Genomic DNA, 27931 nt, shown 5'->3' with positions numbered 1-27931 from the left:
CTCAATGATAAAGAATAGGGGGCGGACCGAACATCGCATGTGTTCGCCCTGGGTGGCGGACGCGAACATGCTATGTTAGCCCGGAACTATTCGCCAGCGAACCGTTCGGGACATCACTACTGCACACTGTTTAAAAAAAAAAAAACGGGTCACCCTCCCGAGCCCCCACCCGTGCCGTGCGAGTGGGGGCTTTTAAACTGAAGGGGGACCTATTCGAAATTGAAAATTCAGCCGAATTGACATTCGGAATGAAACAAATAGCCGATTATTTACTAATACTAAGTAATTTTTACTTAGCATTAGTAAATTTGTCTGAAAGACCAATTTAGGTCTTTCAGCCTTTTGGTAGATAACTCCCTAATACTGTGGGAATTAGGGAGTTATCTACTAAGCAGCTGCAAGATAAGTGCTGAAGTTCCCAAAGTTCTGAATTGCCGAAGTCCCGAATTTCGGAATGCCGCACCGAACCAAACATTTTCCCCATGCACATCCCTAACCTGCACCCTCTACAGCCCCCAACCCTCAGCACCTATACCTTCCTGCATACACCTCAGCCTCTTTCCCTCCCTTTACCCACTTAACCCAGTACATCCTCTGTATCCACCTCACCCAGTACAGCCCCTATCCTCCCTGTACCCACAACAGTCTCTATGCCTCTCTGTACCTACAACAGTCTATATGCCTCCCCAACTACAGCCTATCTCCTAAGACACCCACTACAGCCTGTAACCCCCCTGTGCACAGACTACAGCCCCTATCCTCCTCACACACACACACACACATACACACACACACACACACACACACACATACTGCAGCCTCTATATCCCCTACACAGTAGAGCCACTATTATCCACACACACACTACAGCTTCAGTATTGCCTAGATGCATACTACATCCTCTATCCCACACACATACAAGAGCCAATATGGACACACTGAAACAAAACCAGCCCTCTCCACTCACATAGTACACTGGAAATAGTCCCAACCACACACGCAAATTCACAAGGGGCCTCACTGTATGCCCACAATCCCACAAGCAGCATCCTTATACATGCAATGCCACATTCAGGCTCCCTGCACACATCACAATACTCCATACCGCCTTCTTACACACACACACACACACAATTATATAGCACCAACGTAAAACAATTCTAGCACAACATGTTGACATACAGGAAGACAACATCACAAGCAGCATCCCACACAGCAAACTCACAAGTATCCTCCAAACAAGTGTGTGTATTTTTGGTTGGATTAAACCCTTAAAAGTAGAGTTGGCACTGTTTGGCTCTGCTGGTGGAAGTGAAGTAATTGTAGCAAAATAAGACTTTTACCAAGGGGGGGAGGGGGAGGGGGATCTTGATCTTCTATTGCCCGAGAGCCCTGTGAGTTGTTAGTCCACCCTGCCATAATGGATATGTTACCAAGAGCACCCTGGCGCTCCGCCAATGAAGTAATCAAAACGTTTGCTAACTACTTACCTGAAGTCCGTTGGGTGCCTATCACTACCTGCATGAGAGTCGAATGCTCTTTGCGCTGAGCTAATTAGCAGTGCAGGGCTTACGTTGCTGGCTGAGAGTGATAGCTAATGCTAGCCGCAGTAGCTTCCAGCTCTCCACGGAGGAAGTGGCTGTCACCAAATAGACTATAGTAGTAGAACCTCTGTAGTAGTTACGGTACTTGGAGTGTTTATTTCAGATAAGATTTGTCCAACTTTATTCTGATCGTATTTGGGTATTTGTTTTCTGTATTTGTTCTGAGTATGCTCAGATAAATCCACTAGGTGTCACTAAAGTTCCTCCGTGTGTATATGTAGATATCTTCTTCATCAAATCTATCTGTAGTCTTTTTATTCATTTTAAACCTGTATTTTCTATGGTGACAGCATACACCTAAGTTTAATAATGGGGTATTAATTACAAAATACATCAAATATATAGGTCAGATATTCATTTTTGTAATGAACTAGATGTGCATGTTGGATCAATTAAAAAATCTGAAACTGGTGATAGGGTTAAGCCCAGACATGTGTGAAGGTCGATGTTTAAATGTTCAGTGGAACAAGGGATTAAAGATTTAAGTAACACTCCAAATACTAATAACCACTAAAGCACACGGTAGTGGTTACAAAGCCAGACTAACATGTCGGATCCTCGGTCACCAAGACCGAGGACCCGACACTGGAGGGGGCCCGGCGGCTTGTCCATAATGCCCCTGAGTGCGAGGCCCCTCCTGTCAGTCTGCCCTGACCGAGAGCCGGGTACTCTTTCCAGTCTGCAGCTCCGCCAAGAGTGAGCTGCAGACTGAGGTGTCTTGCGAGGCCACGTGGACAACCAGGGAAGGTATTTGGGAACCCCCTCTACCCCCTGTCACAGCCTCTCCACCCCCTACCCCCTGTTACTACCCCTCCATCCCCCCTACCCACTGTTACTGCCCCTCCATCCCACTAAACCGTTACTGCCCCTCCATTCCTCCTACCTCCTGTTACTGTCCCTCCATCCCCCCACTTCCTGTTACTGTCCCTCCATACACCTACCCCCTGTTACTGCCCCTCCATCCTCCTACCCCCTGTTACTGCCCCTCCATCTCCCCTACCCCCTGTTACTGCCCCTCCACCCCCTGTCACTGCCCTTCCAACCCTTTACCCCCTGTTACTGCCCCTCCATGCCCCCTACCCCTTGTTACTGCCCCTCCACCCCCCTTCCCCTCCACCACCCCCTGTCCCCAGTCACTGCCCCTCCACCCCACTTCCACCTGTCACTGCCCCTCCATCCCCCCTACCCCTGTCACTACCCCTCCATTCCCCTACCCCCTGTTACTGCTCCTCCATCACCCTACCCCCCAGGGCCGCCATCAGGGGGTGACAACCATAACAGTTAGGGCCAACCGATGGGCCCCCTCCTTCAGGGGCCCGGTCGGCGCTATGGCCTTGTTATATAGCGCGACCGGGCCCCTTTAAAAAAAAAAAAAAAAAGCAGCCACAAGTGCTGCTGGGAGGAAGTGGTCACTTCCTCCCAGCTCACTCCACGCTGGAGTGGCGCGCGCGCCAGTGAAGAGGGAGCAGCGCCGACTCCCGTCATCCCAAGCCACCCTCCTGCAAAGAAAAGGTAAGAAACAGGAGGGTGTCTGGAAAATGAGCTGTGTGTGTGTGTGTCTGTATGTCTGTCTGTCTGTGTATGTATGTCTGTCTGTATGTCTATGTATGTATGTCTGTCTGTGTATGTATGAATGTCTGTCTGTCTGTATGTCTGTCTGTATGTCTGTCTGTCTGTGTATGTATGTCTGTATGTCTGTGTATGTATGCCTGTCTGCCTGTATGTATGTATGTATGTATGTCTGTATGTCTGTCTGTAAGTCTATGTATGTATGTCTGTATGTCTGTATGTCTGTCTGTATGTCTATGTATGTATGTCTGTCTGTGTATGTCTGTCTGTCTGTATGTATATCTGTCTGTCTGTATGTCTGTCTGTCTGTATGTGTGTGTGTGTGTGTGTATGTCTGTCTGTGTATGTATGTATGTCTGTCTGTCTGTATGTCTGTCTGTATGTCTATGCATGTATGTCTGTCTGTGTGTGTATGTATGTCTGTATATGTATGTCTGTATGTCTATGTATGTATGTCTGTCTGTATGTCTGTCTGTATGTCTATGTATGTATGTCTGTCTGTATGTCTGTCTGTATGTGTGTGTGTCTGTATGTCTGTCTGTCTGTGTATGTATGCATGTCTGTCTGTGTGTATGCATGTCTGTCTGTATGTGTGTGTGTCTGTATGTCTGTCTGTCTGTGTATGTATGTATGTATGTCTGTCTGTCTGTATGTATGTATGTATGTATGTATGTCTATGTATGTATGTCTGCCCTCTGTACGTATGTCTGTCTGTATGTATTTATGTCTGTCTGTATGTCTGTCTATGTATGTATGTCTGTCTGTATGTATGTCTATGTATATATGTCTGTATGTATGTATGTCTGTTTGGATGTCTGTATGTCTGTCTATGTATGTATGTCTGTCTGTATGCATGCATGTATGTCTATGTCTGCCTGTCTGTATGTCTATGTATGTCTGTCTGTCTGTCTGTATGTCTATGTATGTCTGTATGTATGTATGTATGTATGTCTATGTATGTATGTCTGTCTGTATTTATGTCTGTATGTATGTATGTCTGTATGTCTGTCTATGTATGTATGTCTGTCTGTATGTATGTCTGTCGGTATGTCTGTATGTCTGTCTATGTATGTATGTCTGTCTGTATGCATGCATGTATGTCTATGTATGTCTGTCTGTCTGTCTGTAATTAAATATGTATGTCTGTATGTCAGTATGAATGTATGTCTGCATATCATTATGAACGTGTGTATGTGTATGTCTATGTATGTATGTATGTATGTGTATGTCTGTATGCATGTCTGTATGCATGTCTGTATGTCATTATATATGTATGTCTGTATGTCAGTATGAATGTATGTCTGCATATCATTGTGAACGTGTGTATGTGTGTATGGATGTCTGTATGCATGTATGTCTGTCAGTATGTCTGTATATATGCATGTATGTCAGTCTGTATGTATGTATGTCTGTATGCCATTATGAATGTATGTCTGTATGCCATTATGAATGTATGTATGTATGTATGTGTGTATGTATGTATGTATGTATGTATGTATGTGTGTGTATGTATGTCGGTGTCTGTATGTATGTATGTGTCTTTATGTCCTCATGCATGTGTGTCTGTATGTATGTTAGTATGTGTCTGTCTGTCACTATGTATGCCTGTGTGTATGTCTCAGTATGTGTGTGTCAGTATGTATGCCTGTATGCAAGTATGTCTGTTTCAGTATATGTGTCTGTTGGTATGTATCTGTGTCCTTTTGTATCAGTGGCGGACCCAGTGGGCGGTATTTGGAGGCAGGCCCCAGGGGCCCAGACCCTGAGCTGAGTTAGGGGCCCCAAAATTTCTGGTGGCGGCCCTGCTACCCCCTGTCACTGCCCCTCCATCCCCCTACCCCCTGTTACTGGCCCTCTATCCCCCTACCACCTGTTACGGCTCCTCCATCTCCCTACCCCCTGTTACTGCCCCTCCACCCCCCTGACCCCTGTTACTGCCCCTACATCCCCCTACCCCCTGATACTGCCCCTCCACACCTCTACCCCCTGTTACTGCCCCTCCACCATCCCACCCCCTTTCACTGTCCCTCCATCCCCTATCCCCTGTCACTGCACCTCCATCCTCTACCCCCTGTTACTGCCCTTCCATCCCCTGTCACTGCCCTTCAATCCCCCTACCCCTGTTACTGCCCCTCCATACCCCATTACCCCCTTTTACTGTCCCTATAACCCCCTGCCACTGCTCCTCCAACCCCCTATCCCCTGTCACTGCCCCTCCACCCCCATACCACCTGTCACTGCCCCCTACATCCCCCTGTCACTGCCCCTCTATCCTCTTACCCCGTGTTACTGCTCTTCCATCCCCCCTACCCAATGTCACTGCTCCTCCATCCCCCTAACCCCTGTTACTGCCCCTCCATCCCAATACCCCATGTTACTGCCCCTCCATCCCCCCAGCCCCTGTTACTGCTCCCCATCCCCCTACCCCCTGTTACTGCCCCACATCCCCCTGTTACTGCCTCTACACCCCCTGCCACTGCCCTTCCACCCCCTACCCCCTGTTACTTCACCCTACCCCCTGTTACTGCCCCTCCACCTCTGTCACTGCCCATCCACCCCCTATCCCCAGTCACTGCCCCTCCACCCCTACCACCTGTCACTGCCCCCCATCCACCCTACCCACTGTCACTGCCCCTCCATCCCCCTACCCCCTTTTACTGCTCCTCCATCCCCCTACCCCCTGTCACTGCTTCTCCATCCCCTCTACCCCCTGTCACTCCCCCTCCACCCCCTACCCCCTGTCACTGCCCCTCCCTCCTGTTATCCCACACACCCTGTCATCCCTCCACACGCACACACCCTGTCACAGCACCCCTCCACACATACTGTCACCTCCACACTCACACATCGCTACCCCATACACATACACTATCACAATTCCCAAACACTTTCAGCCCCCAGACACTGTCACCCCCTTCACCCAGCCACACTCACATTAAACACTCCTAATCCTGTCATTCTCACCCTCCAACCATGCCAAACTCACCTGCCCTTGCTTTACCACAATTACCCTGCCACACTCACCCTACCACATTAATCTAATCCTGCCATATTAACCCCCTTAATCTTGTCACACCCACCTCCCCTCATTCTGTTACACTGCCTGCTCCAAACATGGCACATTCACCCTAACCCTATGGTACACCCCCTCCTCCCCCAACTATGCCACATGCAGCCTGTCACATTAACTTCCTCCAATCTTGTCACCCTTACTTCCCCATGCCCTGTCACACTCCCTCCTCAAACCATGTCACAATCGCCCCCTATCATTCTCACCCCCCTCATTCTGTCACACTCACCCCCCAACCCTGTCTCATTTACCCCCTCACCCTGTCACACTAACCCTGCCCAGGGCCGGCGCGTCCATAAGGCCACAATATTTCAATGACCGGCAGGAGGGAAGCTCTCCCTCCTGCCAGGCCACCATCTCGACCCCCGGCGCGGCGTGCGGCAGTGCGGTGATCAGACGCGGCGAGGGAGCTTTGTAACGGAGCTCCGTGTACTCCGACCGAGTACCCTCCGTTGATGGAGGCTTCCTAGCTTGCGCCGAGGACCACAAGCACCGCACCGGACACCACAGCCACCGCAGACTCCACAATCGCCGAAGCTTAACTGGAGCCTCGCCGTCTTCCTTCCACCCTGGATCGGCTTCTGTCCTCCAGGACCGTGTGGGGAAGACCTCTCCTCCAGGAGAGCGTATCCGGAACCAGCTCTTAAAAGAGCTAGTGATTAAAGCTCAGGGGAATATGCAGAGCATAGCAATCCCCAGTGTGATATAGCAGTTCCCTCCAATAACGAGACAAGGCTACGTATTGAGGGTCAGAAGAGGTCTGAGGTGCTGGAACACCCAGCCTGGTTTTTATTACCATTTTGTAAATACAGGACCACCCACAGGGAGGGACAAAGCAACCAATCATACACATACATCATTGAAACCACTCCCAGTAATTACACACAAAATCCTCCCCTCTGTCGGTGATATAATTATGGTTTAACATAATTATCACAGACAGTAAAAATACAGTTTTTAAACATACACTGTAACTTTAAAACCATACATTCAATCTCCATAAAAACCATACATTCAATCTCCATATTTAAACTCAGCATACATCAAACATAAACACTTCCAAAAATTATACGAATCCCTCCAGCGGATCAAAAGTTAAGTGGAAGTCCTTTATGACCGACCGCAAGCATAATTTCCTGCCCAAAACAGTTCCATAGATTTGGGCTGTGCGGTCGGTCAATTTCATGCAGAAAAACGACTAAGTCCCATCTTCGAACGGGACTTAGTCTCTGGAGCTGCAAGTTCATTATGGAAGAAGGTAAGGGTCAGCGGTGTTCGTGCATTTGCGCATCCAATTTTAGTTCCACAGAATCTTAAGCATACACCGCTGACCGCGTTCGAATGAACAAAGATGGCCGCCGCCACGTGTTCGACTGTCGAATGGCAGCCACCCAGCGGTCGGCAATTAACCTGCAGTAACCTCACAGCCTGGGAGGTAAATTGCCTGCACACTTTAACTTCTGGGTGGTCCACCTGTGTGGTACTTGGTTCAGTAAGCCCTATTTACTGAACCAAGTGGGAGAAAGCCAGGAACAAGTTATTTTACAGGTCTGGGGACATAGTCTTAAAGGGACATTGTTCACCAAAGTTACAAGATGTCCCCAGATGGTTCTTAAAGGGCCATACACACCCAATAAAAGTTAATAAGTTTTATGGGGCACAATCTTCCAGGGGCCATAGTCATGAGGAAGGAGGCTGGCAAACAGGCTTCTCCAATGCCCAGTGGTAAATGGCAGTTTATCATTTAAAGGGCCAGTTACAAATAGCAATTTGTAACAAGCTCTAATCTCTCTGCTCTGCTCCCTCGCGCGCTTTCTGCTGATGCCGCGGGAGCCGGAATATGACGTCATATCCCGGCTCCCGCGGCATGAGTAGACAGCGTGCGAGGGAGCAGAGCGTGGAGATTAGAGCTCCCTCGCGGTGCCTGATCACAGCACTGCCGCACGCCACCCAGCAGCCCCAGGGACAGATCCATCATCCACACCAGCTCTCCAGGTAGGGAAGCTGGGTGGAAAATGTGTATTTATAAAATAATTAGTGAATGTATGTGATGTGTGTCTGTGAGTGACAGTGTGTGTGCCTGTGAGTGACAGTGTGTGTGCCTGTGAGTGACAGAGTGTGTGTCTGTGAGTGACAGAGTTTGTGTCTGTGAGTGACTGATTGTGTGTCTGTGAGTGACTGAGCGTGTGTCTGTGAGTGACAGTGTATGTGAGTGACAAAGTGTGTGTGTCTGTGAGTGACAGTGTGTGTGTCTGTGAGTGACAGCGTGTGTGTCTGTGAGTGACAGTGTGTGTGTCTGTGAGTGACAGAGTGTGTGTGTGTGTGTGTGTGTGTGTGAGTGAGTGTGTCTGTGAGTGATTGTATGAGTGTGTGTGCATGTGAGTGTATGAGTGTGTCTGTCAGTGTATGATGAGTGTGTTTGTCAGTGTATGAGTGTGTGTCTGTCAAATCAGTGAGAGTATGTTTGTCACTGAGTCTGTGTGTGACTATCAGTGTGTCTGTCAATGGGTGTCAATCAGTGTGGGTCTGTCAGTGTCAATGAATGAGTGTGTGTCAGATCAATGAGTCTGTATCTGTCAGTGACGTCTGTGTGTTTGTCATTGAGTGTGTGACTGTCAGTGTGTACAGAGTATAGCGGAGCGGAGCGCGGTACAGGAACTTCTGTTTCCTGTACCTGGCCAGACTGACAGGAGGTGCTCACAGAGAGAGCACTCCCTGTCAGTCCGGCCGGGTACAGAAAACTGAAGCTCCTTTAGGGGATCTGCTCCGCTCGGCAATGCAACAATAGAGGTAGGAGGCACACCAGGAAGGGGAGTGTGACCACTAAAGGGGTGTCGGGTGCACCAAGGGACAGGGAGGGAATGGGAGAGGAACACCAAGAGACAGGGAAAAGAGGGGGGAGGGGAGAAGAACATTAAGGGACAGGGAAGGGAAGGGACCACTAATGGTCGGGGAGGGGAGAGGGGCTGGTTAAGAGGCACATAGGTGAATATGTTTTTTTGGGGGGGAGGGGGTGGGCCGAAAAATGCATCTTCGCCTATGTACCTAAAAATCCAAGCACCGGCCCTGACCCTGCCACAGTTACCCCTTTACTCACCATTCATCATACACATATGCACAAAGGTCACAGGCAGCCCCCCATACACACCACATACCGCAAGCAACTACCCCCCACACATACGGTCCCAGACACATGCTCATAAAGACATTCATTCACACACAAGGATACTCTCGGTCAGACACACACTTTCATGCACATACACAGGTAGACAATACCAGACACACAATTAGAAATACACACACTGGCAATAATATATACACAACTATGTAATCATACCCCGTAGTCATGTATAAATGATTAGCATTCCTGATAATTAAATTTGTTTATTGCACATTAATTTAGTTTGCAAATTATGCCATAACTAAAGCCGGAACGCTCACAACACTGCAAGCCTTTGGACAATGAATACAGAGACTAGTTCTTTGTATCCAGCTCTGCAAGCCCGTTCTTCAATACAACTACAGCAACTTATACACTTTGGGTGTTAGTGGGGGCCTCATGTTTGACTTTCGCCTAAGGCCTCACAAAGTCTAGAGCTGCCACTGCTCTCAGCCAATGAGCTAGACCGTCACTGCAGGCTTACGCTTAGGAGCTTCAGCTCTCCATATGAAGTAGTGGAGGCAGAGAGCGGCACCCAGCAGAGATCAGAAAAGAAGTCAAACCCTTCTAAAACGGTTTGACTACTTGCAATATACCCATACCAGAAAAACCTGGCACCATAATCACTACAGCAAACTGTATTGGTTATGATACTTGGAGCGTTCCTTTGAGGTATGAAAGGCTGTAGTGTAAACTGTTTACTGCACAAGGCCTGAAGGGAATGATTATAATCACCAGGGCAAATAAAATAAGCTGTAGTTGTTCTGATGACTATAGTGTCCTTTTAATTAATTTGTTTTGTATTGCACGGCAAAGCCAAACCAAGATCAAATTTTTCACAATGTTTGGAAATGAAAGGGTTCATGTATGTTATTATTACTCAGCTAAACTATATAAATGTTATTGAACTTAGAAAACTAAAAGGATAAATTACCTTGTGGCCCTTTTTAAAATCATATTCATATTATAGTAAATTGACCATCAGAGCTAACTCATAAAATAAGCAAATTAAAACACAATTACTTATATAGATGGTATAAATACAAACACTTATTTTGAGCTAAATAAGTGAATAAAGAAATTACTTATAAACAAGACCCGAGTCAGCGGTTTAGAAGAATGTCACAAAAGATGATGATGTTACAGCTTTCTGATTTACTTCAATGACCACAGAGAATGCCATGGCTTGCAGTGTCAGTATTGATGCTTCCATGAGGCCATCTGTTACCTGATGTGCCATATGTGTCTCTGTGAGGACATTTCTTTATCACTCTTAGAGATGAAGAGGGCCAGAAACAAAATCAAGAAAATAACTAAACGTATTTGACACCAGTTAAAAGACCAGTCCGGGAACCAAAACAACTTCATCTAAATTAAATTGGTATGGTGCCTTATGCTGCCTAAACTGTCACTTTAACCCCTTAAGGACCAAACTTCTGGAATAAAAGGGAATCATGACGTGTCACACACGTCATGTGTCCTTAAGGGGTTAAAGACTGCATCCTTCATAAAAGATCTGTCATCTCTATATAGTAATATACTATATAATAATTTTAATGTTCTTAAAGAGGTGAGGCAGAAGTGGGCTGACATCTTATGGCCTGGGACAAACCCAACCAAGAGGCTTATTTTGCAGAGGAAACAGACCACATCTATAATGCTAATGGGGCCTTGAGCATGCTTCTGACTGCTCCAAGTCACAGCGATCATGTTGTCAGCACGCTGTACGCGCTAAGCACAAGGTTTAGGTAGACAAGCAGACAAGCAGAACTAATGAGGTAGGATGACAAATAGAAAGGTAGATATACCGTACAGGTAAGACAAAGAAAATACAGAAAAATGAAAGCTTTATAGACAATAAGACTAAGTGTAGTAATATGTTTATGGAGCTAAGCTTCCTGACTCTGGGGACAGAGCCAGCAGCACCATAATGACTAGCTGCATTTCTGATGAGCTCCTTGCTAACCAGTGAATTATTATCGACAAATTAATATGTATTCACCTCAGCAATTCCAGGAGTTGGGGGATCTCTCGCTGAATTATAGGGGTCCCAGGAATAAAAAATATAAGGCGGTTCTCCTACCCCCACCCTTCACCTTGACATTGGAAACACGTGATGGAAGGTAACAGAACGAATGTACCCTCCACAACTGTAGCGTTCATTCTGTATGTAAATTCCATGAATACATACGCTGAAACTATGCACCCTCATGAAGGCTTTTGCATAAGCCATGTTATTGTTTACCTTTATGCTTCCTGTCATTACAAAATAAAGAATTTAAATATATATAGAAGGCGTATGCCTGAAGTTGTGGGAGGGATTTTATGGCTATTTAAACCCAGCAAATCCCCTTACTCACCTGTCTGCGACGATTTCGGAAATTCCTCTTCCGGGTTGGGCAGACCTCTGACGTCATTTCCGCCTCGACACGAGTACGCGTTCAGCAATTTCCAATCGTGAGTAGTTTCGGCAAACGCGGTTCGGATCTCGCATAGCCGTTTTCTTTCACGCTTCGGGGTGAGTGTTTCAGAAAATTCCTTTTTCCTTTTTCGTCACACTGTTCTGGTTTGCGGTATCGCCGAGACTTTGTTCTCCCCTTCATAGCCGTCGAAACATACGAACCCACGCGGTACGCCCGCAAGGTATAAGACGTTTACATTGTTTCCGGATCCTCTTAAGCCTTCTAGCCTATCGGTACTCGTTTTTCTTTGTATTTGTGGTAACGATTGAAGAGTATTTAATATATATATATATGCACGCACGTACACAGTATACTGTTTTTCTTCTCAACTTCAATCTGTAGTAAACAGTAGCACTGACCTATTGAATGATGAGATAAATTGTGAGCAATCAATCTATAAATGAACTGATGCACAGACATTAAAACAAGAGCAAACTCCTACTGTGTTCGCATTGCTATGAAGCCCGCGGGCTGGTTTGTTTTTTTAGGGCATTTTGCAGTTTCCGTTCTCATCTCTTTCCTATTCGTTCGTTTTCTCCGAGCCAATTCCGGTCCCCCAAATTCTCGGATTCCTTTCTCAGCTGTCAGTTGGGGTCGTTGAATTCTTTGGTAAAGTGTTAGCTTGGTTATTCTGAGTGCTTCTTTTCACTTTCAAATAATATATTTCCAGCACTCCATGCGGGTGGCTGGAGCTGAGTCTAGCTTAAGATGTGACACAGCGCTCAGTCACTCACAGCAATGACAACGATAAGAGATATTCCCAAGCTTTCAGAGTATCATACATAAGTCACATTGTGCCAGTAATAGTTTGTGGTAGTCGGGAGATTATCACGGAGTGTGTCGCCGTACAACACAGAATATGACACTAACGTGTTTTTTGTAAATATAACTATGGCTACAAAGCATCACATTATGTCAGACAGTGAGTTTTATTCGCTACATTCAGATTTTGCCTTAAAATAACCTCTAGGTGCATTTTATTTTACCTACATACAAACAATGAAGTTAAAGTAATTGAACCCCCCAGGCCCCTGGAATATCCGACCACACGTGGAGCCTCTGCGAGGTATATTTTCGCTTACTGTGCACTTTAACACAGAAAGTCTGTGTCTTCCCCTTTAAATAGCCGTATATGCTTTAAAAATATTACTGCATCTGAATGCAACCGTTAAATCTTCCAATATATAATTTTCACTCATTTCGTTTTATGGTAACGGTGTTTGAATCAGTATCCATTTATACAATCATAACCCGGAGCTATTTACTAAGTTGGGATTTGTTTGGGATTCATAATGAATGACACATTTTACACCTCAAAAGTAAAAATTCAGACTGTTTTATTTGGATTCTGCTCTTTACTCACATCTTATATCCGGTAGGGCGTTCTTTTCACATATGGTTATACTTTACAATTTTCTTTTTTCCTTTTTCATGCCGGCAGAGGAATTCGTCAGGTATTCGGTCGTTGTACTTCTTATAGCTGCATAACTATTTAGGGTTAGTCGGTCTTTTGATTTTATACACTACATGATAGGTACATCTAGCACTCGTACATGGTGATTCGTCTAGTACACTTTTGTTAGTTCTTGCGGCTTGATTAACCACTTACCGTTCAGTCTATTTCCTCGTATGCTGTTTGCATTGTTTTCGTTAAAAAAAAATATATATATATATATACCTGCTCGTATATGGGTTTGTTGCATTATAAATACGAATGGCTACCCGGCCAGGGATTTCACTCGATACGTGTATCCGTTTCTCTCTCTCTCTCTCTCTCTCTCTCTCTCGCTACGTCAGTGTTTCACTTCATCCGCTAGTACGGCGTTTTATATTGGTTGTGCGTTTCCTCTCCCTTGGCTGTATCTCAGACACGTCAGGTCGTTGCTATTCGCGTATATTAAAAAAAAAATTAAAAAAAAATACAAACTCATTTTACTTTACAAACCGGGGCCACGATGCGGCACCACGGGCCCCGAGGGCCGTACATACGATCATACACGCATTCCAGTTCATACGTCCCGACCATCTGGACCCCACATGCTCGCTGGGCACTCCAGTTTCGCTCAGAACGTACGATCCTACCTCATTGCTACCCACGTTTCGCTCTGTTGCATGTCCTCTCTCACTACCCGACCTTCCATCTTAGTTAGCAACTGCTGGCTGTTAGGTTCCTAGGTGTCCACTAGTTGTTATTCCCCCTGGCTTCTTCGCCATAGGTTAGTGGTCCCGCGAGGCCAACACCCATCCTCATACTTGGAGGTACTATGCCCCTCGGGCAAAATCATAGTTAGTCGCCTCGCATTTTGGCATAGAGAGGGCCTCATCCGTCACTCCCATTCTATCTTATGTTTAACTGTCACCGAGAGGCCGACACCCCGCCACCTCATTCAGTGGCCACGCTACCCCCTCACGCCAATGCATAGATAGAGCCTCTCAAGCCGCTTGGCAACTAGCAGGGCCTCACCTGTCACCAACCTAGTGTAATCGTTTCGCCGCATTGCGGCACTAGCTAGTCGGCCAGCACACACACACGCACTCACGCTCGCGCTCCTAGTAAGTTGGGGGGGGGGCGGCACACCCCACACCCGTCGAGCATATTCACTGTGTTTTAGATCCCATAACCGCTGCAGGTATCCTAGCGCTTTCTTTCCCGCCTTAGTTTCGATCGTGCGCTACATACTCCTACATTGATGCAAAACGGTATTTCAGAACTATCGTTCCCGGCTACTCCGGTGCTTTCAATACGTCATCTCTTACGGGCCATGGGTTTGCTAGATGCTTAGTTCTAGCAGTACGAGGATACCTATATATATATATATATATATATTTATATATATATTACCCCAACCTGTCGCTCACTGGCGATCCTTAGGTACCACGTACACCACGTGCCCAGTCCAGACACCAAGACCAGCGGTTCCTCCGGCGACTTGTTTCAGGCATTTCTTACTTATATTCAGTCAAATAGGTATGTTGGGTCTCACGTTGCCCTCCACATTTTGTACAGTTTTGGCCTCGTATTGGACCATCGTCGGGTCCTCCAGGCGCTGACGTGACGTACAGTGACTGCTTCCGGACTCATGTATTACGGATATACCGTTTATTTCTTCGCAACGTTTTGGGGGCACTTTGGTACATTGAGTTCTAAATTACCGTTTATTCAACTCACGCTATCACTCTATTTTCACGTCGGCGTCACTTATACAAGCAATGCAGGATAAGCTTTAGCGATCTGATCGGACCGGGTGTACAGAATTCCCGCTTGTTTCATTTCGAACATCGAGGCATCACTCCGCCTCCTTTTTTGGCCAAACAAATACAATTTGAATCCTTAATCTACTAATTAGGGACTTGTCTGCACGCCTGACATCCACAGGGTCCTCCATGCGCAGTCAATGTATTAGTCACGCATTGGTCGTTGTTCACGCTTCTCTTTATGTATGCTTAAGTAGTCCATCGGGAGTTACTTTCGGTCATGCTGGATGTTTTGATTTAAGGCGTAACACCTTACGCATCCTGGAGTACAATCTTTTACGATCTCATGCCCACCAAGTAACTGCTATAGGGTACTTGCTATACGAGCACATATCGTCTTCGAATTTAGTCAAAGCTTCTTTTCAGGTTCCTCTCTCGTGCAAACATTTCCCTTCGGTGGGTCACGGCTTCGCATTCTGTTCTTCGATTCACATCACGGCAGTTTCATCAGGCGCCTGTTTCAGTCCTTTTTCGCTATGGTTACATGCAGGTAATCGCACGTGTGCGGTCAGGTTGACGCTCTTACACAAGAAGTTAATACCCTGCCGCGCATAGATGATACATGTCCACATGACCCAAGTCGTAGATAGGGCGTCTCTCAAACACAGGGCTACTAGCACGGCCTCAACTCTTACGGGATAGTCCTTATCTTCTCCTACTGGTACCCATTAGCTAGCAGCTCTACTTCACGAGAAAGCTCAATGGGCTTCTGAATTTTGCATAATTTAAACTTATTACGTTTCCTTCCTCCTCACAGCATGCTACAAGAACTAGCTCCAGGTATCGTATTATCTTTAATAAACGCTAACCCTGACGTCTCAAGTTCCCCTGCAGTTTCCTCCGCTTTAGCCACTTCCGAAGTCCTGAAGTCGGACCTTGCTTAAACGTAACGGTTGAGATAAAGAACACGCAGTCCAGATTTCCTCTGCAGGTCAAAAAAGGTATCAATCATGCCTGAAGTTAGAGTCTATGCAGGTAAGATTTGTCCACTAATACTAAGCAAACGTACTCTACAGCTTACAATATGTGTAAGTATCGTATGTGGTTCAAGATACTAAATGCGTTCCGATTATAATGGTTGCTCGTACAATTTTTGCCACATCTCTCAAACAGTTCATGCTATACATTCGCTCCTTGTTTGTTAGTCTTGGCCTCAATCCGAAGTTCCTTCTCGGTACATTCATTCCGTGTTAGGGCCGCCACAGCAGCCTCAAGTCATCCAGTTCCAACTCATCTTTTTAGAGAAGATGGGTCGCTGCAAGTCCTCGGCATACAACCGGTTCATTCCAAATCCAGAAAGAAATCAGGCTCGCTTTCTATAATATGTCTAAATGATTTGTTATGTTTAATAAATGTCACACACTTTTTGGCCCTCTTTTGCAGGCCTAACCTCACGTCGGTTTCGGCACACCTCAACCGACTCTCATATATTAAAATTACACACAGTTTAATGTGCGCCCCTTCCATAATCCCGTACACAAATAGAAGGCGTATGCCTGAAGTTGTGGGAGGGATTTTATGGCTATTTAAACCCAGCAAATCCCCTTACTCACCTGTCTGCGACGATTTCGGAAATTCCCTCCCACCACACCCTCTTCATATATCATTATACCTGGGTGGGCCCTCTTTTGCAGGCCTAACCTCACGTCGGTTTCGGCACACCTCAACCGACTCTCATATATTAAAATTACACACAGTTTAATGTGCGCCCCTTCCATAATCCCGTACACAAATATATATATATATATATATATAAGGCGGCTAAACACCCTCAAGATATAGGGGATTTGCTCTTGAGGCCTTAAAACACACATAGACTCTTAATGGCGTCACCTTCTGAGGGGCCTTCACGGTTGTCCAGTGAGGCACCCCTTGCAGACGTGTGGATACTGGACAAGCGGACTGAGCAGGGGCGCACTCAATTGCCTCCTCCGAATGGCGGGTGAACGGCGGTGATGAAGGGAATGCTGAAAGGCCTCGTAGATGACCTCCACCGCAAAATTGTGATCAACATAAGCCAATTCAGGAAAAATTTTGGTAGGGTGCCTCGGCACCTGCACAACGCGGAGCTGAATACTGCAGCTCACGAGGTTCAAATCTCAAGCTTGGAACATAAGCTACAGTCACTACAATGAGATCAAGCTCAGACGCAGCATTGAGTTTACGGAGGATAGAAGACGCTGGAAAAATATAAAAATGCGCAGCCTAGCAGACATTCTGGAAGAGGCTGAAATTCTTCACTTTTCCAGGAGATTGCTTACAAATGTATTCACCACCAAACATACTAAACCACTGCTGTCAGATTGTGGTGGAATCTCAGTAAAAATAAATTTACTAGGACAAGATTGCCACGTGGTATGTGCACTTGTTGATGTATCAGTTAGTCAGTTACACGTAGCTAAGATACAATCAGTAGTGTAAGGAGGATATGTAGGAATACAGGATATACGAGTATTTCCCCTCCTCCATTGTGCTGGCCAAGCCATGTGGTCAAACAGGAATTTAGTCTCTATTCGGTTGATTAGATAAGAGTATGTGTAGGTTGAACTGATTATGGGAGGAGCTACATGCCTATATAAGGGACCTACACTGTATGATCAGGACTCAGACTTTGCTGTTTTTTGGTGACATTAGTCCCTCTGAGTCCCGGTCGGTGAATCGAATAAAGAATCTCTTCCTTCCTGAAGAAACCTGTGTCCATCTCTCTGTGCTTGGCTTCCGTCAGTTTCTCCGGTATCAAGATGGCTGCTACAGAATACCAGCATCACCACAAGACACCATCAGAGTCAACAAGGATTTTATATTTTTATAATTCACTTACTGAACCTTTATGACACGTATAGTTTTCTTAGGGACACATCCTTTTGTCTTGATCTGCTGGAATTTGAGGTTTATTGCCCCAAAATATCCCATTCCCACTAGCTTTCTCACTGACACACTAGTCTACCCTTAGCACAGTGGGTGCTAGTCTAGAAATTTTGGCTAGTTACATGTACCTTTGATTATACAAGCACATTTCACAGGGACCTGGCATTCTGAGTTTTTTTAATATATAGTTCTAGAGTATCTTCCCAGGAGCAAGATGCACTGTTACTATAAGTTATTATCTTACGTTTTATTTGAATCTTACGACAAAAAAGAAAACCCTCAAGTCCGCCACACTTCTGTTATTCCATAGTTAGCATTAGCATACAACATGTCTCATTTTTACTGATTCTTGCCTTTACACATACATTTCCTATGATGCTTGAGGATTGGAAATAAAGAAAGATTTACAAAAAAAAAAAACATCCTGACTTTGTAACTTCAAGAGACACTAAGCACCAAAACCATTACATCTTAAAGTGGTTTTGGCTCAAAGAAGCTGTCCCTTCAGTATGACAAATGTAAACATTGCCGTTTCCGAGCTAAGCCAGTAGAGGAATGTAGCCCATGGAGCAGCCTAGCTAAGGGGAGTGGGCCTTGACATTGCCAGGAGACAGGCCATCTAAGGGTCAGTGGTTAGGGATTTGTCTAAGGATATGGAGTGGGGTGGAGTTATAAGGGGAGTATAAGTAGTGGCCATTTTGGATCTAAGGATCACTTTAATCTAAAGTTGCACTTACCTGTTGATGTAGCAGGATTTGTGTGGCTTTTTTCTTTTGTCTCCTCTGCAGGTTGTCAGCAAGATGGAAGATTGGCTGGAAGGAGTCCGGGCTGCTGTGCAGGAGAGGGGTGTCGAGTGGCTGAGGGATCGTCTTGGAGATGCTCTGCCATCCGGATCAGGAAGCTCCCAGGGTCAGAGGCCGGTCAGGAGGATGAGGCCCCCGCAGAGATTGAGCACTAGCGCGGTTCCGGGTTCCCGGCATCCGAGGAGCCCTTCTGGAGGTCGTCAGGGCGGCGGTGAGGCTGCTGGCAGGAAGGCCGCAAGTGGAGGAGGTCGCAGGCGGCGTCGCAGTGCGTCGCAAGAACACGCCGTCAGGCGAGGCTGGATCTACAGGTTGCTGGTTCGGGAATCGAATCTGACACTGCCGAATGTTCAGGGAGCGAACATGGAGGTAGGAGTATCAGCGAACGGGCGGAAACTGCCGAACGTTCGGGTGATGAACGTGGAGGTAGGAGATCTGGCGAATGGGCGGAAACTGCCGAACGTTCGGGAGACGAATGTGGAGGTAATGCTACTGCCGACCGTTCGTTTCCCGAACAGGGAGGTAAAAATACTGCCAAACGTTCGGGAGTTGGACGGGGAGGTAGCCATATTGCCGGCCGTTCGGCTGCCGAACGGGGAGGCAGAAAAACTACCAAACATTCGGTTCTTGTGTCCTCTTTTGCAGGAAAGGAAGGAGAAGTGGCTGCTGGTGACAGGAGTTCTGGAAAGGGGCCATTACAAGCACAGGCCAGCGGAAGAAGGAGGAGCGGTACGGCAGGCTTGGCAGCAGGTCCTGGGAACGCTGGAAGTGCTGTTGGTGGAGCGGGGATAGCTGCTGCGCATCGCCCGGGTGAGTCGCCTTCTGACTGTCCCTTCAGTTGCTGGCCCACGGGTCACCCCGGGGGTGGGTCCCAGTGTTGGCATGGTTGGTGACAACAGGGTGGCAGGTGGCAGGCAGGGGACTGCCAGGGCACGGAGGGGACCGGAAGGGTTAAGCACCACAAGACGCCATAGAGTGTCCCCAGTCAGCGTGCGGGAGCGCAGCGCTTCTCAAGGGTCTCCCATACGACAAGGCCGGGGATGACGACAGGCTGGTCAGGTAGTCGGGGATGGATCGGAGGGGAGCGCCAGCGAGGAACAGCACAGGAGGTTGGCACCCTCCAAGGGGATAGCGCGCAAGGCTCTAGCAAAGGGTGCGCAGGGTACTAGGAGACATCGGTCACGGAGCAGCCATCGGAGGGGGACGGACGGAGACGACAGGGACCCCTGCGGGGTTGACCACACCCAGGGGCGGCGTAGGGTGCCCCCTGTCAGGACAAGGGGATGGAGGCAGCAGGACGATAGTTCCATGAGCGGGAGTTCCCCGGAGGGAATGCGGGCTGCTGCGCAGGCTCTTGCCCCATGAGTGCGGACGGCTAGAGGGGAGATGGGTTACAGTTCCCAGGACGAGAGGGGACTGGGCAGGGTTTCCACGGCCAGCCTACCCAGGATGTCTTCTCCTTGCAGGTCTCAAAGACGGTCACCCTCCGGGAGGGAGCGATCCCACGCGGTGAGGACATCAGGACGGTCGCCGTCAGGCAAGGCAGACCCGGCTGCAGGACAGGAGTCGTCAAGGTCGCCCGCGGATCGGGTGAGACCCAGCGCCACGGAAATACGGCCCGGAGCAGTGGAACGCTTGGGGCAGGACATCCACAGTCGGACAATCTTTTTTTGGCATAAGAATTATTAATATATTTGGTATCTTATATTTTTATTGTTTTGCTATTATTATTTTTAAGATTGCCATATCACATAATGTGATTATATTATTCATACAATGCTATATTCTCTCTCCCTTTTATTTTTGTAAAAAACGGACCAAAAACTTACTTTTGTTACCATGGGAACATTATGTTTATATCCTCTCTATGACACGGCCGTATGAGGAATTACATATTCATGCCCCTTCTAAGTCACGTGATCGGAGCCGCACCACGTAACCGGAGCCGGACGAAACCGGAAGTACTAGCTCACAGCTAGACAGCAAAGACGCGCAGCCATCTTTGGAAGGTCTTATGTACCTCCATAGATGATATTAACATGGCGGACATCTTTGAAGAGGCAAATAAACTCCAATTACCGCTGGAAACACTCCATATATGGTAAAGAGGACGGACTCCACAGCTGTTAATGTTTGTAATGTAATTGTATTTATTATGTATGGTATATAAGAATGTTGTGGTATTGTTTTATGCTATGCACCTGAGGAAGACCTATTGCATTAGGTCGAAACGCTTTATTTCTATTTTTATTTTAATAAAAGTACTTACTTTTTATTTATCTGGTAACCTGGTTCCTGACTTTCATAAGAGAGAAGACCTCAGACGTTTTCCAAGGGACCTATACATCCAAATCTACATCAGATTGATATATCTGCTTTAAAAGTTTAGAGCCAACTCAGAAAGGCTCTAAATATTGTGAGTTTTTCCAAGTTTTATAATACTGTATTTATATTGAGATGTATTACCCTATGATGGTTTCTTATATTTACAGAACCTAGGGATCTCATTTTATACAAGGATATAATTTACCGTGTGCGCAATCACCATATTTCCTGTTGTTTTATCTTTGTATGTAAGTGTTATATAGTGACTATACACTTTGTTGGTTTTTCTGTACGCTGCACTGGTTTTATATATGATATTTTAATACTTTTAGCGCCATCTTTTATCTCTGTTTTTTATTCCACAGTCGGACGGCAACCCCACGGCCTTCGGCGGCAAGGTGTGCGGAAGTTGAGACACTGTCATTGCAACAGTCGGGGGAGCTTTTAGATGGCATCAGGCAGTTAATTGATTCGTGGGGGGTGGGAAAAAGGAAGGACGGGGACTGTAGCCAGGTTTGGGCTCCGCTGGGGGAGGTCTCGGGGTCTAGTCCAGTGGTGGTTTTGGGGGCCAGGGGCAGCGCAGACGGGGATGGGGGCGCGACCCCCACGGTAGAGGTGCCCGAATTGGCGAGCGAGAGGGAGAATATGCTTGGGGGTGTCCCAGAGGCCGCGCGACAGAACATGCATGTTTCTTTCGCAGGCCCGTTGGGCTGTCATCTCAAGCTTGAGGTGAAAGAGAGGATCTGGAAAGGGGAGTTTGTGGAGCTCTTTTCGCTTCTCCCCCTTGAGGAATACATTGACCTCAAGGAGGAGGATAAAAAGGACGCGAAAAAGGAGGAGGAGGAAAAGAAACGGCGGTATAGGAAGATCCCCAAAACTTTGGGAACTGGCTGAGGGCGTTCTGCATCTTGGCCAGTGTGATGGGCGAAAAGGCGGTGGAGCGCTGTTCGCAGCTCTTCTGTTACCTGGACAGGGTTTGGGAAGCGTATCGGACATATGGGGGTCTGGCATGGTGGCGGTACGACAAACAATTTTGTCAGCGCCTGGCCGCTAATCCGGGGAAAAAACTTATGATGGCGCAGAAAGCGTCCCCCTTTCAGACGGGGGCCGGCACGGGCGCTTCCACCACCGTGTCGGCCAACCAGAAACGGGGCTATTGTTGGCTATATAATGAGGGGCAGTGCAAGTGGGGGGGGCACTTGTCGCTTCAAGCACGAGTGCTTTGGGTGCGGAGTGGCCCATGGACTCCACAAGTGCTTTAAGAAGGGGAAGCCAGCCTCTGCAGCAGGGGGGCCCAGAGGTTCGGCCACGTCCCCTGCCACTGGGGGCAACACCAGTGAAGGTCGGCGCGATGCTGCCTTGGCTAAACCACTACGCTAACCGGGAAGATGCTGGGTTGCTTGAGAGGGGTTTACCAAAGGGTTCGTGATACCGTTTCGGGACCGGGAGGTGGCTCATCGGCTTCGCAACCTGAAGTTGGCCGGGGAATTTCCGGGGGTGGTCAGGGAAAAGTTGCTTAGGGAGGTTCAGTTGGGCAGGGTGGCGGGGCCTTTCAGGGAGCCCCCCTTACCTAACTTGAGAGTATCACCGTTAAGGGTGGTACCCAAGAAGGAGCCCGGCAAGTACCGCCTAATTCATCACCTGTCCTACCCCAAGGGGTCGTCCGTTAACGACGACATTGACAAGGCCCTTTGTTCGGTGTCGTACGCTTCGTTCGACCAGGCGGTAAGTCTGGTGCAACGAGCAGGACGTAGGGTGTTGTTGGCTAAGGCGGACGTGGAGGCGGCTTTTTGCCTTTTACCAATTCACCCGAAGTGCCATCACTTGCTGGGTTGTCACTTCGAGGGGGAGTACTACGTGGAGTTATGTTTGCCCATGGGGTGCTCTATATCGTGTGCGTACTTCGAGAAATTTAGCACGTTTCTGGAATGGGTGGTGAAACTGGAAGTGGGCACTAGGATGGCAGTCCATTATCTGGATGATTTCCTATGTGTCGGGCCTCCCGGATCGGAAGAATGTCGTAGGGGATTGAGGACAATGGAATGGGTGGTGCACATTATCGGAGTCCTCCAGGCGGGTGACAAAACAGTGGGACCTACAACGTGCTTGAGTTTCTTGGGCTTGGAGATCGACTCGATCAAAGGGGAGTGTAGGCTGCCGCAGGACAAGTTGCTGGCTCTGCAGCAGGCAGTGGCGGAGGTATGGGGAGCTAAGAAGGTCACGCTCCGGGCGCTTCAGTCACTGCTGGGTCGGCTAAACTTCGCCTGCCGGGTGATTCTGGTTGGAAGGGTCTTTAACAGGTTCCTAGCCAGGGCGACGGGGGGGTGTTCCCGCACCACCTTATTCGGGTCTCGGCAGCTATGAAGGCCGATCTGGACGTCTGGGGGGAATTCTTGCGGGACTTTAACGGGAAGGTGTTCTTTCGGGAGCCGGCAGCTTCTTCACAGGAGCTGGAGCTGTTCACAGACGCTTCGGGTAGTGTCGGTTTCAAGGCTTACTTCTCGGGTCAATGGTGTGCGGGGATTTGACTGGAAGCATGGAAGGTCAGTCTGCTGATACGCAACTTGGCGTTCCTGGAGTTGTTCCCGTTAGTCATAGCGCTGTCACTATGGGGTCCACAGTTGAGGGATAAGAAGGTTGTATTCTTTTCGGACAATATGGCAGTAGTTGATGCAGTGAACGGGCTGTCAGCGTCCTCTATCCCGGTGGTTCGGCTTCTTTGCCATTTTGTCTTGTTCTGTATGCGTTTTAATATTGTTTTTCGGGCCCGCCACGTGCCCGGACTGTTGAATGTTATTGCCGATGTGTTATTTCGTTCAAAGTGGGAGAGGTTCCAACAGGCGGCACCTGGCGCACGGGAGGAAGGGATGTCTTGTCCGGACGAGATGTGGCGGCTCGGGACATCATGCTTGGTGGACTGATCAGGGACTCCCTGGCACCCACTACCTGGACGGCGTACAGTAAGGTGTGTGGGGAATGGGACGAGCCAGTGCAAAAGTCGGGGGGTCAGCTCTCAAGTGTCACGATTCGGGGAACCCAACACGCTAACACACACACAGACACACACACAGAAAGTGTGCATTACCGGTCCTTAGAGTGGCCGGGCTAAGCACACACAGAATAGTCAGGAGACAAGCCGAGTAAGGGGAACCAGAAAACAGAATAACGAGAAACAAGCCGAGGTCAAAGGGTAGGAGAAAGTCACAAAGTCAGATAAACAAGCCAGAGAGTACGTAACCAGAAAGCACACGTTCAGAATCAATACTATAAAGCAAAGACCACAACAGGGCAGGGAGGAACAGGAAAGGTAAGTATTTAAACCATCAGGTTAATTCTGATTGGATAATTTCCAATCAGAATTAACAATCACACGTGGGAGATATCTAAACCTCCCACTGTGATTGAGGCACTGTGCCTTTAATGCCGGGTCAGGTGACTGACCCCGGCGTGACATATCTTGGACAGTCTTCCAGCGTGCAGCGTCATGCATGCTGCCGCTGGGGGGCGTGGAGGAAGACGCGGGCGGCATCCGAGGCTGGAGGGATGCCGCTCGCCGAACCCACGTGGAGAAGGGGACCGCGGACGGCTGGAGGGTGAGTGCCGCGATCGGACTGCAGCCTCCCCTTGCAGCCGCCCGCGGGATCCTGACATTACCCCCCCCTCGAAGACTGCCCAGAGGGCGGGAAGCAGAAGGCTTCAAAGGAAACCGGGCATGAAAGGAGCATACCAAAGAGGGAGCGTGCAGATCAGAGCACGAAACCCAAGATCGCTCCTCAGGGCCGTACCCCTTCCAATCCACCAGATATTGCAGCCGACCCCTAGAAACACGAGAGTCGAGAAGGGCAGCCACTTCGTACACATCACTGGGGACAGCGCGAGGGGAAACAGGCCGCCCGAGGGGACGAGAGAACCGGTTGCAAAGCAAGGGCTTCAAAAGCGAAACGTGAAACGTGTTCGGAATGCGCATGGAAGAGGGCAAGTCCAGGGAGTAGGAAACGGGGTTAACCCTACGTAACACCTTGTAGGGACCAAGGAACCTGGGAGCGAACTTCATCGAGGGAACCTTGAGGCGGAGGTTCCTAGAGGACAACCATACCCTATCACCCGGAACATAGGAAGGGGCCGCACCCCTATGGCGATCAGCAAACTTCTTCTGAGCAGCCGCTGAACGGGACAGCGCAACATGGACCTGATCCCACATCTTCCGCAAAGAGGCGAGGTGCTGGTCCAAAGCGGGCATTCCCTTGTCGGAGAACGCACCGGGAAGGACGGAAGGCCGAAACCCATAAGCAACCTCAAAAGGACTTAAGCCAGTAGACGAATGAGACACCGTATTCCTGGCAAATTCAGCCCACGGAAGGAGGCGAGACCAGTCATCCTGGTGCGCATTAGTGAAGCAGCGCAAATACAATTCCACAGACTGATTAGCACGTTCGGCTGCACCATTAAATTGCGGGTGATAGGAGGAAGTAAACGACAAGGAGACCCCCATCTCAGCACAAAAACCCCTCCAAAACCGAGAGACAAATTGAGGACCCCTGTCAGATACAATATCCTCAGGTACCCCATGCAAGCGGAACACTTCCTTGGCAAACACCTGAGCAAGCTGAATCGCAGAAGGCAGTTTCTTAAGCGGAATAAAGTGCGCCATTTTAGAGAACCTATCCGTCACAGTTAATATCACTGTCTGACCATCGGAAGGAGGAAGGTCTACAATAAAATCCATGGATAAGTGGGTCCATGGTTTCTTGGGTATCGATAGAGGCATCAGGAGACCCTGGGGTCTCACATTAGGGGACTTACACTGCGTACAGACCCGACAAGCCTGCACAAAATCCACTACGTCTCGCTTGAGTGAAGGCCACCAGAACTGTTGAAGGAGGCCCTTATAAGTCTTGGTAACCCCCGGATGACCAGCAGTTTTGGCGGTGTGAAATAAAGTTAACAACTTCTTTCTGTCATTCACTTTAACGTATAGTCTGCCAACAGGCGTCTCAGGGGGTGCTTGAGTTTGGTATGTCTTAATATTATCAAGAACAAGAGACGAAACAACCAAACGGGTAGCAGCTATTATCTGAGACGCAGGTACAATAGGTTCAGGGGTCGGGTTAACAGATTCTAGAGGTTCATACTGTCGAGAGATAGCGTCAGCTTTGGCATTACGGCAACCAGGTCTATAGGTAATCACGTATTGGAAGCGTGAAAGAAATAGAGACCATCTAGCCTGCCGGGCGGACAACCTTCTAGCATCAGCTATATAGGAGAGGTTCTTATGATCTGTTATGACCATAACTTTGTGTCTAGAACCCTCTAATAAGTACCTCCATTCCTTAAAAGCTAACACAATAGCTAATAGTTCCCTGTTCCCAACATCGTAATTCTTTTCTGGATCAGATAACCTTTTTGAAAAGTAGCAACAGGGATGGAGGGGTTCGTCATACGATGACCTCTGTGACAGTACTGCTCCCACGCCTGATTCAGAAGCGTCCACTTCCACAACAAAGGGAAGAGAAGGATCAGGGTGGCGTAGTACTGGAGCAGAGGCAAATGCCTTCTTGAGAGTGTCGAAGGCCTTAAGGGCTTCAGGAGTCCAAACCCTAGGGTGTAGACCTTTCTTAGTCAGCTTCGTTATAGGGGAGATAAGTGGTGAAAAGTTTCTTATAAATTTCCTGTAATAGTTGGCAAATCCTATAAAACGCTGGATAGCCTTAAGACCTTGGGGAAGCGGCCAGGATAGTATGGCTTCTAACTTAGCAGGATCCATACTGAAACCCTGTTCGGAAATTATATATCCTAGAAATTGAACCGAGGTCTGATCGAACAAACATTTTTCTAATTTACAATAAAGTCCGTTCTGTAATAACCTTTTAAGCACCATCCTAACATGATTATGATGTGTCTGCAAATCAGGGGAATATACAAGGATGTCGTCAAGGTACACCACGGCACAGACATGCAATAGATCCCTGAGGACATCGTTTATGAGGTCCTGAAACACAGCGGGAGCATTACACAGTCCAAAAGGCATGACTAGATACTCGTAATGTCCGCTACGTGTATTGAATGCTGTTTTCCACTCATCATTCTCCTTTATACGAACAAGGTTATAAGCCCCCCTGAGGTCTAATTTAGTGAAGTATTTAGAACCTTTGACCCGGTCAAACAACTCCGTGATGAGGGGAATAAGGTAGGCGTTTTTAATCGTTATATTGTTTAGGCCCCTGTAGTCTATACAAGGCCGTAGGTCACCCTCCTTTTTGGCAACAAAAAAGAAACCAGCCCCAGCAGGAGAGGAGGACCTTCTGATAAAACCTTTACTTAAGGCTTCCTGTATGTACTCCTCCATTACCTGGTTCTCTTTTTCAGAAAGAGGGTATACCTTACCCCTAGGCGGCATAGTACCAGGTAAGAGGTTTATGGCACAATCATATTCACGGTGCGGGGGTAGTTTATCTGCCTCCCTTTTTTCAAACACCTTAGCTAGGTCCGCATGCACAGGAGGAACATAAACAGAAAGTGGTTTGGCTGTGGGTACATTAAGCAAGCCAACAGGACAAACACGAGTCATACATTCCCTTTGACAAGATTTCCCCCAGGAGAGAATCTCCAAACAACCCCAATCAATCATCGGATTGTGTTTAACCAACCAGGGGAAGCCCAAAACGACAGAGGCTGTAGGGGAGTTGATTATTTGAAAGGACAATCTTTCCTTGTGCAAGGCACCCACAGACATAACCAGTTCTTTGGTCTCATGGGTCACCAGAGGTTTCTCCAGTGGTCTACCGTCTATGGCCTCCACAGCCAAGGGAGTGACCTTT

This window comes from Pelobates fuscus, chromosome 2 (assembly GCF_036172605.1).
Source record: "Pelobates fuscus isolate aPelFus1 chromosome 2, aPelFus1.pri, whole genome shotgun sequence".
NCBI lineage: Eukaryota > Metazoa > Chordata > Amphibia > Anura > Pelobatidae > Pelobates > Pelobates fuscus.
Note: the sequence above shows the minus strand (reverse complement) of the source record.